Raw genomic sequence first — 16251 nt, forward strand, 5'->3', positions numbered from 1 at the left:
GACATCATCCACTGGACATGGTTTAGTTCATCAATGTTTTTTTCTTAAAATTTTGCACCCAGAACTGGAAATGGTACTCCAGAGGCAGCCTAAGCTGAGTGGAACAGCTTGGAACTGTTAATACTTGTGACCACGACAAAATACTTCCATCAGTGCCTCCTGTGTTAGCGTAATACTCACGAGAACAGCTGAGTGTTTACTCCAGAACTGGAATCTGGGGCAAGCGTTGCATCTGTCCACAGGACAAACTGCAGCAATCGGAGATACTGCTACCATTATTCCGTCCCAGGAGCATGTGTGGGTGTTGTAAGAAACACAGGAACAAGATGGTTCTTGTCCTGAGGGTTTATGTTAAGAACGTGAGAGTCCTGCTCAGTCAAGGATGCCTCGAATCCAGCATCCTTTTCCCCATGGTGGCTAATCAAGTGCCTCAATGGGAAGCCCAGAAGCAGGGTTGTGATGTATTAGCTCTTGCCTGCTGTTGCTCCCTAGTGACTTGAACTGAACTCACAGGCATGGTGTCATTGATACTGAAGCTTTCGACTAACTTCTTCTCAGAGCAGACCGGCTGCAATGAAGGAAGTTTAGTCGTGCTCTCTAATTTCAATGGGTTTACTCTGAATAGCACTGACATTGGATATAACCCATTAAATACAATGGCAAATAGCAAGTGGTGTACCTCACCCTAAACAACAGGTACACAGAAGTACAAAGCATGTCCATTACCTCTCTTGAAACTTTAGAATATGTAACATGGCCGATATGAAGTTATTTTGCCTTCCCTGTCAAGCGAAGCTAGAGTTGCTTCCATGAACCTGATGTTCTCCAGAAGTTTCATGAAGTTACACCATGAGTCCCAAATATACACCTTGAGTTCCAAGTAAACCTGTCTCAGCTAGGGTTGCAACATGTGGTTGGTTGATTGGTTGGTGAGATCAGTCTTTTGCCAACCTGAAAATGTTGCTGCACTCAAACTCCCATCAACATCATTGTTGGTCATGTCAAGTGGCACTGGTGGCAGCTGGAGTTCAAGTATGCATGGAGAGCACCCATGGCCCATGGGTTAACACTAGAATTCAGGGACATCCAATGTCCCCTAGAATGACCTAGAACACAATAAAGAATTCCATGAAGGACTTTCAGCATTACCTACATTCCCCTAGAATCCAATGAGCTGAATGTTGGAAGATTCAAGACAGATTTATTTATTTATTTATTTTTTAAAAAAGCAAAACAGAAACAACACTTATTCATGGCAGCACAAACTCTGGAACTCACAGGAGGCAGTGATGGCCACCAACTTGGATGGTTTTAAAGGAGATTAGATAAATTCATAGAGAAGCGAGCTATTGATGGCTACAAGCCATGATGGCTGTGCTCTGCCTCCACCAGTGGAAGCAGTAATACTTCTGTTTTTTATATATATATATATATAAATTTTTATTGGTTTTCCAACATAAATTAAACACATTACAATTCACAATACATAAACAAACAAACATATAAACACGTATAATTCCATAACCTCTTTTTCATAAACCTTATTTCACCGACTTCCCCATGCCTCCCTTTTCTGCATCCCTATTTTAAAATTTTCTTCAGCAACCCCTCACTTTAATTAACTTATAACTCACTTTCTTTAATCCTTCTTCTCTTACCCAGTCATTTACAGCTGTAATTCTGTTTTTTTTTCATTACCCTTGACATTTTAGCACTCATTAATTTTATAACAGTTCTTAAGGTAAACTTTGTATTTCTTCCAATCTTCTTCCACCTTCTCTTTTCCTTGGTCACGGATTCTGCCAGTCATCTCAGCCAGTCCCATGTAGTCTATCACCTTCGTCTGCCATTCTTCCAGCGTGGGTAGTTCTTGTGTCTTCCAATACTTTGCTAAAAGAACTCTTGCTGCTGTTGTAGCATACATAAAGAACATCCTATCTTTCCTTGACACCAATTGGCCTAGGAAGCAGTAATACTTCTGAATACTAGTTGCTGGAAACAGCAAGAGTGCAGAGTGCTTTTGTGCTTGGGTCCTGCTTGAGGCCCCGGCTTGCTTCTGGTTAGCCACTGTGAGAACAGGATGCTAGCCTAGATGGGCCATTGGCTTGATCCATCAACTTCTTATGTTCTTATTGTCTTATGACAACCTCTCAGGAGGTAGCTGCAATCTATAGAGCATGTTGCTCCTGCAACAGTAGCCTAAGCAGTTACGAAATTGCAACACCTGTTTTTCATTGTGGTGGTTAAATGCCTCAATCTTTTACATTCTCTCTTCGTGGACGATCGCTTGATCAACAGAGTGTAATCTTGTCATCCTTTAGTTAAGTAGCATGTAAAGCAATAAATAACTATAGCTTCGAGGGTGTAGGCTGTGTGCCGCCCTGTTTAGGATAAATGATATCAAAGAGGATGGTACAAGGCCCTGATCAGCATATGTAAAAAGGATGTGCAATTATTACTCAAGGTACAAGCAGCTGCATCTTTCATTAAGATTGCCCAACACTTTCCTCTAGCAGAAACCTCCTTTCCTTACTTCTCTTGTCAACCTTATAATTGCCAAAAGTTTGGTTGTTTCCATGGACTCCACAAAATTGTTTTGGAAAACCATGTATTTGTCTTTGGTATAACACAGTTTAGGAATGGGGAGCCTGCAGCACTCCAAATGCAGATGATCTCCAGCTCTCATCACTCTTCAGAAGTAAGGTCAATAGTGGCAGATGATGGGAGTTGGAGTCCAGCCACACCTGTCCTAGCATGTTCCCAGCCAATTGGGGATCACGTATGAAATGCACTTGTTGAGGTGTAGAACATGGATGGTAAGCCAGTGGCCCTCCAGATGTTTCATGAACTACAGCTCCCATCCTCCCAGTCACATGGCCAATGGTCAGGGATGATGGGAGTTGGTGTTCAAAAATTCTGGAGGGCAACCAATTCTCCACACCCAGTGTAGTTGGTCAAAAGAGTTGAAGTCCTGCTGTTGTTCAATGCTATAAATTAAAGACTGGGAATCTGCGACCTTCCAGTTGTTGTTGCACTCCCATCAGCATTAGTAAGGAGGGTGAAAGTTCAGGGATGATGGGAGATGGAGTCCAACTACATTGGGAAGGCCACACTTTCTCATTCCTGGGGAAATGGGTAATGCTTCAGATGAGGACTCGGGAAAGCTGTGTGTGTGTCCAGTCAAATGCCAGCCAAGGTTAGGGAAAGAACTGCATCTCAGGAACAGAATGTCAATGGTAGAATGTCTGATTTGCATGGAGAAGGTTCCAGGTTTAATCCCTGGCAGTTCCAGGCATACTGCCTTCAACAATATAGTTGGAATGGATCCATCAGGCCTAGTAGCAGTGCTATTTTTCTGGGGAAAGAGTTGCTGGAACTCACCATTAACACCTCCCTCATTCTCTTAGAATGGCAATGGTGCCCACCAGAGAGGTGCCGGAACTGAGTTCTTGTGAGTTGCCCCTGAAAAAATCTCTGCCTAGTAGCCATCAGTAGCATCTCCTTCAAGAATATGTCAGATCCTCTCTGAAAGCCATCCAAGTTGGTGGCCATCTCTGCTTCTCATGGGAGAAAATTCCATAGTTTATGAGTTGTGTGAGGAAGTTCTTTTATCTGCCCTGCAGAGAGCACCTGGAGAGTCCTAATGCATGTATGGCCTTTTTGCAGGCTTTCCAGGAGAACAGTAAATGAGGACTATTGCCTTCACACCTTGCTAGTGGCCTTTCTAGAGGAATCTGGTTGGCCACAGTGCCAAACAAGATGCTAGATGTATTTGGTCTGACCCACCAAAGTTCTTCTTATGTCCTTCTCAAATCTAGCAACTATCTTTCCTTGTCTACGAGACCATTTTTTTGTGATGGATGCCCCATGTCCACCCAAACTGCGAGCCAATCTTGTTAGAGGGATGTGAATGCCAGTAGTTTTGAACAAAAATGTTTGTTGCTAAAGTTCCAAATGTTTGGCTTTGGGGGCGCGCACTATTTACACACTGATTCCGTCACCAGATCACACCAGCATGCAAGAAACATGGGAAGATCTAGGATAGAAAGGAAACTCCCAACAAAGGATCTTCAGGGAACAGAACGAGACTGAACTTTTTTTTATTAACGTATTTAATACGACACCAATTAAACCAAATAGTGTGATACTCCTTCATCCTTGCCTGTGACATCAGAATTTTTTACAAGGTCTGCTGGGTGTGAAGCAAACATCATGACCTTGTTATGACAATCCTAGACCAATATAACCCTAAATGCTGTGGTAAGCAGCAACTTCAGAGTAATTCGAAGAGTTGCACAGATAACAGATTTGAAATTGGCATTTAATTATGGGGGCATCATATTACTAAGAGGTCACATGCACCACAGAAATAGTATAAAAACATCCTTGGTGGGAGGACATCTCCAACAGCTTCACCTCGACTTCCAACAGCTTACATCTTGCCTTCTCCTTGGAGAGTCAGGTAAGCATATTTGCCTTCACTTGGGACACTGCTTCTCAAACTGTCTTCCTTGAAATTCTGGTCCTTTGAGAATTTTGTTGCGAGGTCATCTTGGGTAGCTGTAAAAGAGGATTAGACAAATTCATGGAGGAGGCTATCAGTGGCTGCTGGCCATGGTGGCTTCATTCTACCCCCACTGTCAGAGGCAGGATGCGTCTGAATATCAGATGCTAATTAATGCCAAGCAGGGAAGGTGCTCTCGCACTTGGGTCCTGCTTGAGGTCTTTCCATGGAGGGGGGTCTAATTGGCCACTGTGAGAATGGTATACTGGACTGTAGTTGGCCTGTGACCTTGAATTTGAAGCAATAAGAAATGTATATTCCCTGACAGTGGCTTTCCAAGGTTTCAGATAACATTCTGCCCTGGTCCTGCCAAGCTTATTGAACCTGTGACTTTTTGCATGAAAAACATGTACTGCAAAACATGTACCTCTTTAAGCAGTGCACAGTTATACCATGCAACTGGCCTGATCCAGAAGGTTCACTGGCCTGATCAGAAGGTTCTTATGTACTTTGCCTCTGAGCTGTAGGACACCCTACTCTAAACTTTCTCTTAAATGAAAACCACAACCACACTAGTTGCCTCAACCATTCAGTTATATGTGATGTCCCTACAACACTGATTAAACTATATTGAATCAATGGTATCAGGGTGATATGTCTGAACAAGTGTCCACACCTTCTCTTCTCCTAAGTCAGGCCAGGATAAGCATCTAGGTATCTAGAGAAGCTTTCAAAAAATCTTGGTCCATCATTATTGCAAAATCAACTTCTGTTGACCAATGTTGAAAGGAGCTCTTGCAAAGCTTAGCGTTGGGCAACATTTCAGAAATCATTTCTGTGAGCATTTAATTAATACTTTCAGAATTCAGGGTTGTAGCCAACTCAGAGCAGACACAGTGAAATTAAGGAACCTAGGTAAGTCATGTCCATTAGCTTCAATGGGTCTGCTCTGAATAATGTTAGCACTGACTGCATAACTCAGTTTTGAGTTAAAGATAAGAAGAGCCCTGTTAGATCTTCTTATGGGGGAAAAGATGCTGGATAAGATGGGCTAGAAGGACTCTCTCTACATTATTAGCCAGGATGGAAACTTATTTTAAGAACATAAGAAAAATCTGATGTATCAGGCCAATGCCCTGTCTAGTGCAGGATTCTGAGTAACCAGATGCTTGTGGGAAAGAAGCAAGCAGCCCCAACCAAGCCCAAGAGCAACTCTCGCCTCTTGAAGCTTCCAGCAACTGGTATTACACTCTGACTGTGGAGGTAGGGCATAGCCATCACGGCTAGTAGCCATGAGCAGCCTTCTGTTCCTCCATGAATTTGTCCACAAAATTCACTCTTGGGGAACATGTGAAAAGTTGTGCTTCCGTCAAGATCTAAACTTGCCAACCTGTGTACTGTTTCAGATTCCATCCCGTTCTTCCAAGATGGCCCTCTGTGAATACAGCAGCTGTAGCCCAGCCCTCTGTGGGATCAACACATCCTGCGTCTCGCAGATCCCGTCTTCGGAAGTGGTGATCCAGCCTCCCTCATTTACGCTGACCATCCCGGGACCCATCCTCTCTGCCAGCAATGACCAGGTGGCCGTAGCACAAAATGCTCCATGCGCCACTGGATATGGAGGGTATTGTGGTTACGGGGGATATGGATCTGGCTATGGCTGTGGATATGGATATGGATATGGAAGAAGATCCCGTTATGGGTATCCTTGTTCTTATCCCGGTTATTCCCGACGATGCAGCTACAGCAGCTGTGGACCGTGTTAAATGGCTGGGAATCCTAGGGAAGCCACGGGGGGCTACGAAGCCCCCACTCAGTAATTTCAGAAACAACGAGTACCTCTCTACCTCCCCCAGAGTCTATGTGTTGTAGCCAACTAAGTCCACCTCAGAGCAGAGCCATTGAAAACAGTGGACCTAAATGAGTCTTGTTGATTGATTTCAATGAGTCTGCTATGAGACGGACTATCATTGGATACCACCCTTTGATAGCTGGGGAGGCTCCTGTCTTCTGAAATGCAGCCCTTTGATATACCTCTCTTCCACTTTCCTTTTGATGGCTGCAGTTTATCATTTCCCTGTGTATGTCATGTGTTTAAGGTTTTCTGCAATCTTACGATGTTTGTTACTCCCTTTTAAACCTGCTTCTTGGCAGGGAGAGAGATAACGAAAAGCAACAACAAGAAACTCGTCCTTCTTACTTCTCAACTTGTAATTGGTCCTGTTGGAATCAGCTTGCCTGTTTACACATTGTCTTATTACTCAATAAAGCTTAACCGTTGCATCTTAATATTTGCCTTCTGGTTTTCTTTTGCCTGTCAGTTATTTTCCTTATCCTTCAATAGTTAACGCAAGGGAAGGGAACAAATTCTGGCTGCGGGGCCACATTCCCTCCTGCTAAGCTTTCAGGGGCCACATACCAGGGGCAGATGAAACCAAAGGTAAAAGTAAGTGGGGAATTTATGCCAATTTTGCCTTTTTACAGCAGTCTAGTTTCTACACAACACACACACACACACAGAGAGAGAGAGAGAGAGAGAGAGAGAGAGAGAGAGAGAGAGAGCTCACTATCCTCAAATCCCAAATCCAGGCAAGTAAGAAGCATTGTCAGAGTTCAATGACATGTTCCAGTCTGGGCAGGGGGGACATTCAGGGAGATCATGAAGCAGGGACAGTGAGAGGCATGGTCTGGGGAAGGAAGGGGGTTGCTACAGTGGAGGAATCATCTGGGGAGAGTTCCAAAAGGCTACATGGAAAGGTCTTGGTGGGCATATTCAGCCCCTGAACCTGAGGTTCCCCACATTGCTTTAACAGATGAAAATAGAGACATGCTCATTTAACCTCCTTAATTCTTAGTGCCAAGGATCGCTTGGCGGGATCTCCTCCCTTCCATTATTACTGACATACTCTCCATTTACGGTATTTAAAGACCAGGTGGTTGGTTATTACCAACAGTGACCATGTTCTACCTCCACTGTCAGAGAGGCAGTAGTCTCTCAATGCCAATTGCTATTGTGTTAGCTTGCTGATTGTGGGTTTCTCTTCCCACTGGGACATCTGATTGGCTACTGCAATAACTGAATGCTGGAACAGATGAATCCTTATGTTCTATGTGCTACGGCCAGTGTTAAAGGTGATATGCTTTTGAATACAGAGTAGGGACACCTAGAAGGTCTTCGGTTGAATTGTATTTAAATTAAGTCCCTAGGATCTCTGCTGTTGGACTACAACACCCATTACCCCTGACAATTGGCTATGCTAGTTGAGCCAGATGGGAACTGGAATCCAGGAATACCTGGAGGGCCCTATGGGCGCCATCGCTACCCCAAAACAACTGAGATATTTTTGAGGCTTCAATATAAGCATTTTAGCTTCCATGCATTAGAGCTTGACACTAAAAAGAGGACCAGGCTAGTCCCGAAGGATATGGCTATCAATGGTCACTAGCCACAATAGCTATGTTCTCCATCTAGTGTTGGGGGCAAGATACCTCTGAAGGCTAGTTGTTGGGAATCACAAGTGGGGGAGAGTGAGTGCTTCTTGAGGGCTTCCCTTTGAATCAACTAGTTGGTCACTGGGAGAACACAATGCTGGACAATATGGGCCTTTGACCTGATTCAGCAGGCTGTTCTTCTGATGTTCTGGTTCATCTTCTGGGAGTGATCTACCACAATAACAACTGCCATAAAACAGATTGCCATTTCAAAATATGTCTCAGCTGAAGTATGTGAAATGGCAGGACTTGTGCAGCCTGATGTTGGATCCAACATTGCATTCCAACAACTGATGCAAGATTCTTCCACCCCATTTCAGGTGAGTCTTGCCTCCTGCTACAGCCCTAGGTGGACAAGGTCCATCACAGTTAGTGGACCTAACCCTGTGAATACATTGTGGAGGGATTTTTGGAGGAGGAGTTCAGGGCACTTAAGGGGAAAGGAAACCAGGCACCAAGGCTAGTAGCCATTAATAACATCATTCTCCCAGAAGAGCCCAGAGAAAGTTGTAGTGATGGTGACCACCAATTTGGGAGGCTCTAAGAGAGGATTAGGGACGCGGATGGTGCTGTGGGTTAAACCACAGAGCCTAGGACTTGCCGATCAGAAGGTCGGCGGTTCGAATCCCCGCGACAGGGTGAGCTCCGGTTGCTCGGTCCCTGCTCCTGCCAACCTAGCAGTTCAAAAGCATGTCAAAGTGCAAGTAGATAAATAGGTACCGCTCTGGTGGGAAGGTAAACGGCATTTCCGTGCGCTGCTCTGGTTCGCCAGAAGCGGCTTAGTCATGCTGGCCACATGACCCAGAAGCTGTACACCAGCTCCCTCGGCCAATAAAGTGAGATGAGCACTGCAACCCCAGAGTCGGTCATGACTGGACCTAATGGTCAGGGGTCCCTTTACCCTTTACCTTTAAGAGAGGATTAGACATGGAGGACAAGGCTAGGAATGGCAACTAACCAAAATGCCTATGTTCTGTCTCCATTGTCAAAGGCAATTCATTTCTAAAGACCAGTTACTGTACATTTTTATGATTCTATTAGTGCAGAGTTAAGTTCATTGTACACATGTTGTACATTGACAATAAAGGTATTATTATTATTATTATTATTATTATTATTATTATTATTAGGGACTTGCTGTTCTGCTCAGGTCCTGTGTGAAGGCTTCCCATTTGGGTATCTGGTTGACCACTGTGAGATCAGGATGCTGGACTAGATGGGACATTAACTTGATCCAACAGACGTATTATTTCTTCTTTAATAATAATAATAATAGTTTATATACCACCCTTCATCCAAGGAACACAAGGTGGCTTACAATATAAAAATGCACAACATAGTAACAAACAAAAATCTCACACATGCACACACACCGTTTAAAAGGCCATGGATTGTTTAATTAGCCAGAGGCCTGGGGAAAAATGAATATTTTTGCCTGGCACCTAAAGATAGGCAACGAAGAAACGTTAACAACCATGATCGTTCAGAGTAGAGCCTCCATGTCCTAAGACAGTCTACCTATGAACATGCTGCAGACAATCAGGGCTCTGAGCACCAGTTACTGGGAACCACAAGTGGGGAGACTACTGCTGCGCTCAGGTCCTGCTTTTGTGGCTATCCCATTGGCCACAGTTGGCCACTATACAAACAGGATGCTGGAAGAGATAGCTATTCCATAGCATCTGCCTCATATTTGAGTGGACCATTGAGTCCCCAAGGTTTACATTTCCAAGGAAGGAATTGCAAGCTCCAATCAGAGGTGGGGAAACATAACATTGGTGCACGAGAAGTCTAAGGATCTGGAGTAGTGCTGGGGCAACACAGTTTGGCCATGGTGTTCGGAAGATGGCGTTTTTATGCAGTGACTCAAGCTCCCTTGAGGCTATGGGATGAGCTCTTAATGAAATTCCAGCTGCTGTTTTGCCCGTATGAAGAAGCCTCACCACTACTCTTTCCCACAGCCTTTTATGAGGAACTCATGCAATCCTTCTTTAATAGGCATGCAGTTACACCCATGGACGGCCTGTCATTTGAGTGGTTTCTTATTTTAATTTAACAACCCTCCCAGCACCTTTTCTGCTAGGTGTTTTGGAATCCCCAGAGTAAATGAGGAGCTTGGCTTTATTTTAGTTTAACGAGAGTAACTCATTCTCCCAATACAAACATCTTTAAGGGCTAAATGTGTAAACCGTATAAATGAATTGGCCGGGTAAGCAAAAATTAGAAACCTGGCAATTCACTAGATTATTTTCCCTTGGCTAATTTTAGCATCAAAATAAAATAAACCATGAAAGCAGCCGTAAGGCAAGAGGAGTAAATATACAGAAGAAGAAGAAGAAGAAGAAGAAGAAGAAGAAGAAGAAGAAGAAGAAGAAGAGGAAGAAGAAGAAGAAGTTGTTTTAAAATAATGAATGGCATAAAGTATATTTCATGGTGGGATACAGGATTCATATTTATACATCAAGTATTCAGAACAGTTGCCAGATAAAATCATATCTGGTAGGAATGTTTGTTTGGTCATAAAATTCATAAATAGTCCCCAAACAGATAGAAAATCTGAAGGGTTCATATCGTTCCAATGGAACGTATCTTAGAGGTTAGTTTTTCAGAGATGGCAATAAATATGACTTGTTTTAACCATGAGTCCAAAGAGTAACAAGATGGATCCTCCCTTTCTTGAGAGACAAGCAGCAACCAGAAGATATAGAATTAATTGTTGACAAATAAGATCAACAGTAGCACCATAAAGACTTAACTAACTCTCTAAGGAGACTTGTTTGCCAATAATAATAATACTAATTTCTGTTACAACATGCTTCCAGAACTTACCTTTTATTTAAAAGAAGGGATGGGCAAATCTGTCCATTCTGGTTTCTTGGGAGTTTCACACTTTTCCAAATTCACTTCTCCACATTTCCACTTCACTCTACAGGTTTTTTTGAGTCCACACAAACATTATTATGCCTTATATTTCACATTTCTTCCAATAAGTATATATATATATATATATAGTTCCATGCCCTGCAGCATTTTAGAAGGGCAAATCGGGATGCACCCCCCCACACACACCATGCTGCAGCCCCCATCGTTCTCCCACTCACATCTGTCTCCTCATTTGTACGCCCCTCCCTCCTCACACCTTCACCCACCACCACCGCTGCGGCCTCTTGGAGGTGCTTTGGCACCGCCAATTGGCATCGCCAAAGTGCCTTCCTGGAAGGCAATCATGAAAGGGTCACACAAGAGTGGAGCAGCATTGGTGCAACCTTTTGATGCTCGCCAAAGTGATCCAAGAGGCTGTCTGGCACACCAGGGTGCCATTCTTGAAAGGGACATTGTCAGGCTTCGGGAAATCGGCTAACTTCCCCATGGTCATTAATAAGCAGATCAAACTAAAGGAATTCTTACCAGTTAGTTTCTTTAATAAGCACAGTGAAGGACAAAAGAAAGCACCTTCCCAGAATGGTGGTGCTCCCGGTTAAGGGACACTCCCTCTTCCATCCCTATTAATCTATGTCGCTCCTACGTCTTGTAATCTGAGTTTGTAGCCTCTGAGCTTTCTGTTCTGACACTTTCTGAGTTTTCCATGTCTTTGGGGAAGGGGGGTGGATACTACCCAGAGACTGTGAATCTGTTAACTCTCTCTCTCTCTTCTAAAGTTTCTTCTGCTAGCTGTTCCCCATCCAGTATTTCCCAGCTTCTGCCTTCTGAACTATGCCCCTCTTCAAACCACTGTTCCAAATCTATACTGTCCTCCTTCACCTGGAAAGATTCAGGACCAGGATCAGGAGGAGGGGGTGACTCCCACCATTCTTCCTCAGTGCATCCCTCCTCAGCACAGTCCCTGACAGACATTCTGGGATCCAAACAGAAGCTGGGATTGGCTTCTGTGATCTGGGATATCCGACTTAAAACAGGACAGTTGTGGGGTCTGCATTTCCTGACCCCATTCAGCAGACATGGAAGGAGTTGGTTGATTAGGATAAATGAGGCATTTGCCCCAACAAGTTCAGTCTACCTTCAGCCAGCCCTTACCTGCTTGACTTCTTATTTGCTTGGGCTTCTTAATGCAATGTAGAGTTAAACTCTGAAACTCACTCCCACAAAAGGCAGTGATGGCCACCCATTTAGATGGGTTTAAAAGAGAGCTGGACAAATTCATGGAGGAGAAGACTGCCAATGGCTGCTACCCATGATTGATGGCTAGCATAATTGGAGGCAGTAATGCTTCTAAACACCAGTTTCTGGGAACCATGGGAGAGATGAGTACTGCTGTTGCACTCAGTTCCTGCTTGCCATTGTGGCATCTGGTTGGTCAGTGTGAGAACAGGAAGCTGGACTAGATGGACTAATGGCTTTGTCCAGCAGGCTCTAAAGTTCTTAGCTGGAGAAGCCAGGGATTGAGCTAGGTCCATTCTGCTCCACCAATGAGCCATGGGGCTCCCTTCCCAGGGTACTTGCTGGCTCCCATTATCCCCTGTGCAACATTCCCATGCAAATTTCTGTCAAGCAATGAGACAAATATACAGTGGTACCTCTAGTTACGAACTTAATTCAGTCCGGAGGTCCGTTCTTAACCTGAAACTGTTCTTAACTAGAGGCGTGCTTTCTTGTTGCCACTGCACCGACGGCACATGATTTCTGTTCTCATCCTGGGGCAAAGTTCTCAACTCGTAGTAACTCTTCCAGGTTAGCGGAGTTTGTAACCTGAAGCATTTGTATCTCGAGGTACCACTGTATAGGGGAGCAGGCCTACATGGTAAATGTGTGTGTGTGTGTAAAACACATTTTATTGCACCAAATCTGATTGGTGGTCTTGATTCTACACACACACACACACACTTAGGAGTAATCCTCACTTATTCTCAGGTAATTGTGCTGGACCAGATGGACCATAGACCTGAGGTACCAGGTTTTTCTTGGGTTCAGATGGGAGCAGGTACCCTGAATGTGTGGCAAACATTTCAGCCACCCATCACTTAGGCATCCAATCTGGTCTACAAACCATTAAAATAATGGTTTGTAGACCAGATTACTTTATGAATAATGAAGTAGTGATGAAGTAGTAATGAAGCCCATTACTTTATGAATAATGAAGTAGTGATGAGTGTTTGTGAAACACGTTGAAATACCATCACTTCCTTCTCCTTTGGTCTTTGTTTTTTGTTCCAGGGAAATCCTCACTTGCAGTCACCTCCCTCTGGGAGTCTTCACATGTTTCGTATTCCTTGCTTTCAGAGTAACAACTCAGGATGGGATGGGAGGAGAAACCAAAAAAAGTTTTAAAGATCTTGATAACTTCCCACAGTTTTCTTGCCATAAAGGGGGGGGGATGTATTACATGAATGTTGTGATACCAGGATTTTGTTTTGCGGAGAGCAGAATTTGATTCAAAAATGATTGATGATTATCATGGCAAACCTCTCTTCCTCGTTTAATCCCCTCAACAACCCTGTGAGGAAGTTAGGCTGAAAGACTGGTCTAAAGTTCACCATGTGAGCTTCATGAGCTGAATGGGGATTTGAACCCTGGTTTCTCTTACATCCTTGTCTGAAACTCTAACCTCTACACCACACTGGCTCTCCAGCATGCTTAATGATTTCACTTGTTGTTACTTTGCGGGTGGCGCTGTGGTCTAAACCACTGGGCCTCTTGGGCTTGCTGATCGGAAGGTCGGCAGTTTGAATCCCCGCGATAGGGTGAGCTCCCATTGCTCTGCCCCAGCTCCTGCCAACCTAGCAGTTCCAAAGCACACCAGTGCAAGTAGATAAATAGGTACCACTGCAGCAGGAAGCTAAACAGCATTTCTGTGCACTCTGGCACTCGTCACGGTCCTCCGTGTGCCAGTAGCAGTTTAGTCATGCTGACCACATGACCCGGAAAACTGTCTGTGGACAAACACTGGCTCCCTTGGCCTGAAAGCGAGATGAGCGCCGCAACCCCATAGTCGTGGGTTCTTTATCTTACCTTTACCTTACTTTCTAAAAAATAAAACAAATAAAATTCATTTTTTAAAAGAAGTGCAGATTAAGTAGGTTCCTCCAGCAGACATCTCCACCACCCCAGGCAAACACCCTGTGATTCCTATATTGCAGGGGTCGGACTAGATGACTTTTGACTAGGGCATTTGTAGCATGCTTCTCAGGTGAAACTCTGGGGATGAGAAATGATGTTGGCTTAAATGAAATGCTTGTGGTGGCGGGGGGGGGGGCAGGTGTGTCTGTGTATCAGGACTCTTTCTTGACTCCAGGTAGCTCCAATCTTAATGTGCCTCCATTTAACGGCTCATGAAAGGAGAAGTTACACCCAAAAGGGTAGGTGTCAGGCAGGTGCCTTTGAAATGAGTCTTGTAAAAATATTTATCACTGTTGTACATGCAAAAAAGGGATACAATTAAAACAGTTTCTTTCCCCCAAAGCCATACACCCTCTTGTTGATCAACGGCAACGCCTCTCAAATTAAGGCCTCTCAAATCCATTTGCATGATTGCTTTGAAATTTAAATCCCCTTTATGATTAACAGCGTCGGCATCTGGGGCGCTTTAATCACTTGGCATTCCTTATAATTTGATATTTGTTCTATCTGCCTAAATAAGCTTGTTTTGTTTCTCAGCCTGTGACATTAAGTCATTGCCTTTTCTTTCCTTTCACCCACAACAGATAAATGGTCCCCTGGATCTAGCCCATTGTGGAGGGAAGGGATGTAGCTCTCCAGAGTGAGGGCAGTAGAAGTTGCCATTGCTCTGATTTGTTCCTGAAGCCAGCTCTGAGTGAGGGCAGTGCTCTCAGTCTGAAGCCTAGTAGAAAGAAAAGGGCCCACTAGGGGGTAGGACATCTGCTTTGCATGCAGAAGGTACCATGTTCAATCCACGAAATTTCAAGTAGGGTTGGGAATGTTCTTCACCTGAAGCCCTGAAAATTTATTGCTCCCCATGCTTCTATTTCTTTGATGTGTCTGTAGATCCTACCACTTAGATTAGACATTTGAGAGAAAGGAGGATTGTAATGATTTTATTGAAAACTAGTGCCATCCAGTAGGGATGTGGGTGGTGCTGTGGGTTAAGCCACAGAGCATAGGACTTGCCGATCAGAAGGTTGGTGGTTCAAATCCCCGCGAGGGGGTGAGCTCCCGTTGCTCGGTCCCTGCTCCTGCCAACCTAGCAGTTCGAAAGCATGTCAAAGTACAAGTAGATAAATAGGTAGCGCTCCAGCGGGAAGGTAAACGGCATTTCTGTGCGCTGCTCTGGTTCACCAGAAGTGGCTTAGTCATGATGGCCACATGACCCAGAAGCTGTACGCCGGCTCCCTCAGCCAATAAAGCAAGATGAGCGCCACAACTCCAGAGTCGGTCACGACTGGATCTAATGGTCAGGGGTCCCTTTAACTTTACCTTAGTGCCATGCAGTGGCTAAAGTGCTGGGGGAAGACCAGCACGTTCCTAGCTCAAATTGGCTTTTCTTGGTTATAAAGTAGGATATAAGTCAAACAAACCAACTTGCTTTCAGTTGGACTGCACACTTCTTCAGAATCCGAAGTGTACTTTTAGTGCACAAAAAGAGGCATGCAGGAAAATCTGTATTTTGCTGGTGAAAATGGCTAGTTATGATTCGTTTCTTGTTTAAAGGTGAACCTATCTAATTAAAGCACAGCTCCACCCATGGGTCTTTGGAATGGTCAGCGTGAGGCCGTACTCTTTAGCCCCAAAAGGTGAAAGGCCAGGTGTGGTATGCCACATGCAGAGCCTTTTGTGATAGTAGCTAAGCCTTAATTGCCAATCAGAAGGTCGGCGGTTTGAATCCCCGCGACGGGGTGAGCTCCCGTTGCTCGGTCCCTGCTCCTGCCAACCAAGCAGTTCGAAAGCACGTCAGAGTGCAAGTAGATAAATAGGTACCGCTCCAGCGGGAAGGCAAACGGCGTTTCTGGTTCGCCAGAAGCAGCTTAGTCATGCTGGCCACATGACCCGGAAGCTGTACGCCGGCTCCCTCAGCCAATAAAGCGAGATGAGCGCCGCAACCCCAGAGTCGGTCATGACTGGACCTAATGGTCAGGGGTCCCTTTACCTATTAACCACTATGGCTAGATAAAACCTCCAGGATTAGAGATAGACGACTTCTTGAGCACCGGTTCCTAGGGAGCAACACGAGGAGAGGTGTGCTGGCTAAACGGCAGAAATTCAAGTCGCTTTGCGCTGAAAGGCAAACCTAGAAGACCCATCAAGTCCAGCATTCCATTCTCACAATGGTCATCCAACTGCCT

This window comes from Podarcis raffonei, chromosome 16 (genome assembly GCF_027172205.1).
Source record: "Podarcis raffonei isolate rPodRaf1 chromosome 16, rPodRaf1.pri, whole genome shotgun sequence".
NCBI lineage: Eukaryota > Metazoa > Chordata > Lepidosauria > Squamata > Lacertidae > Podarcis > Podarcis raffonei.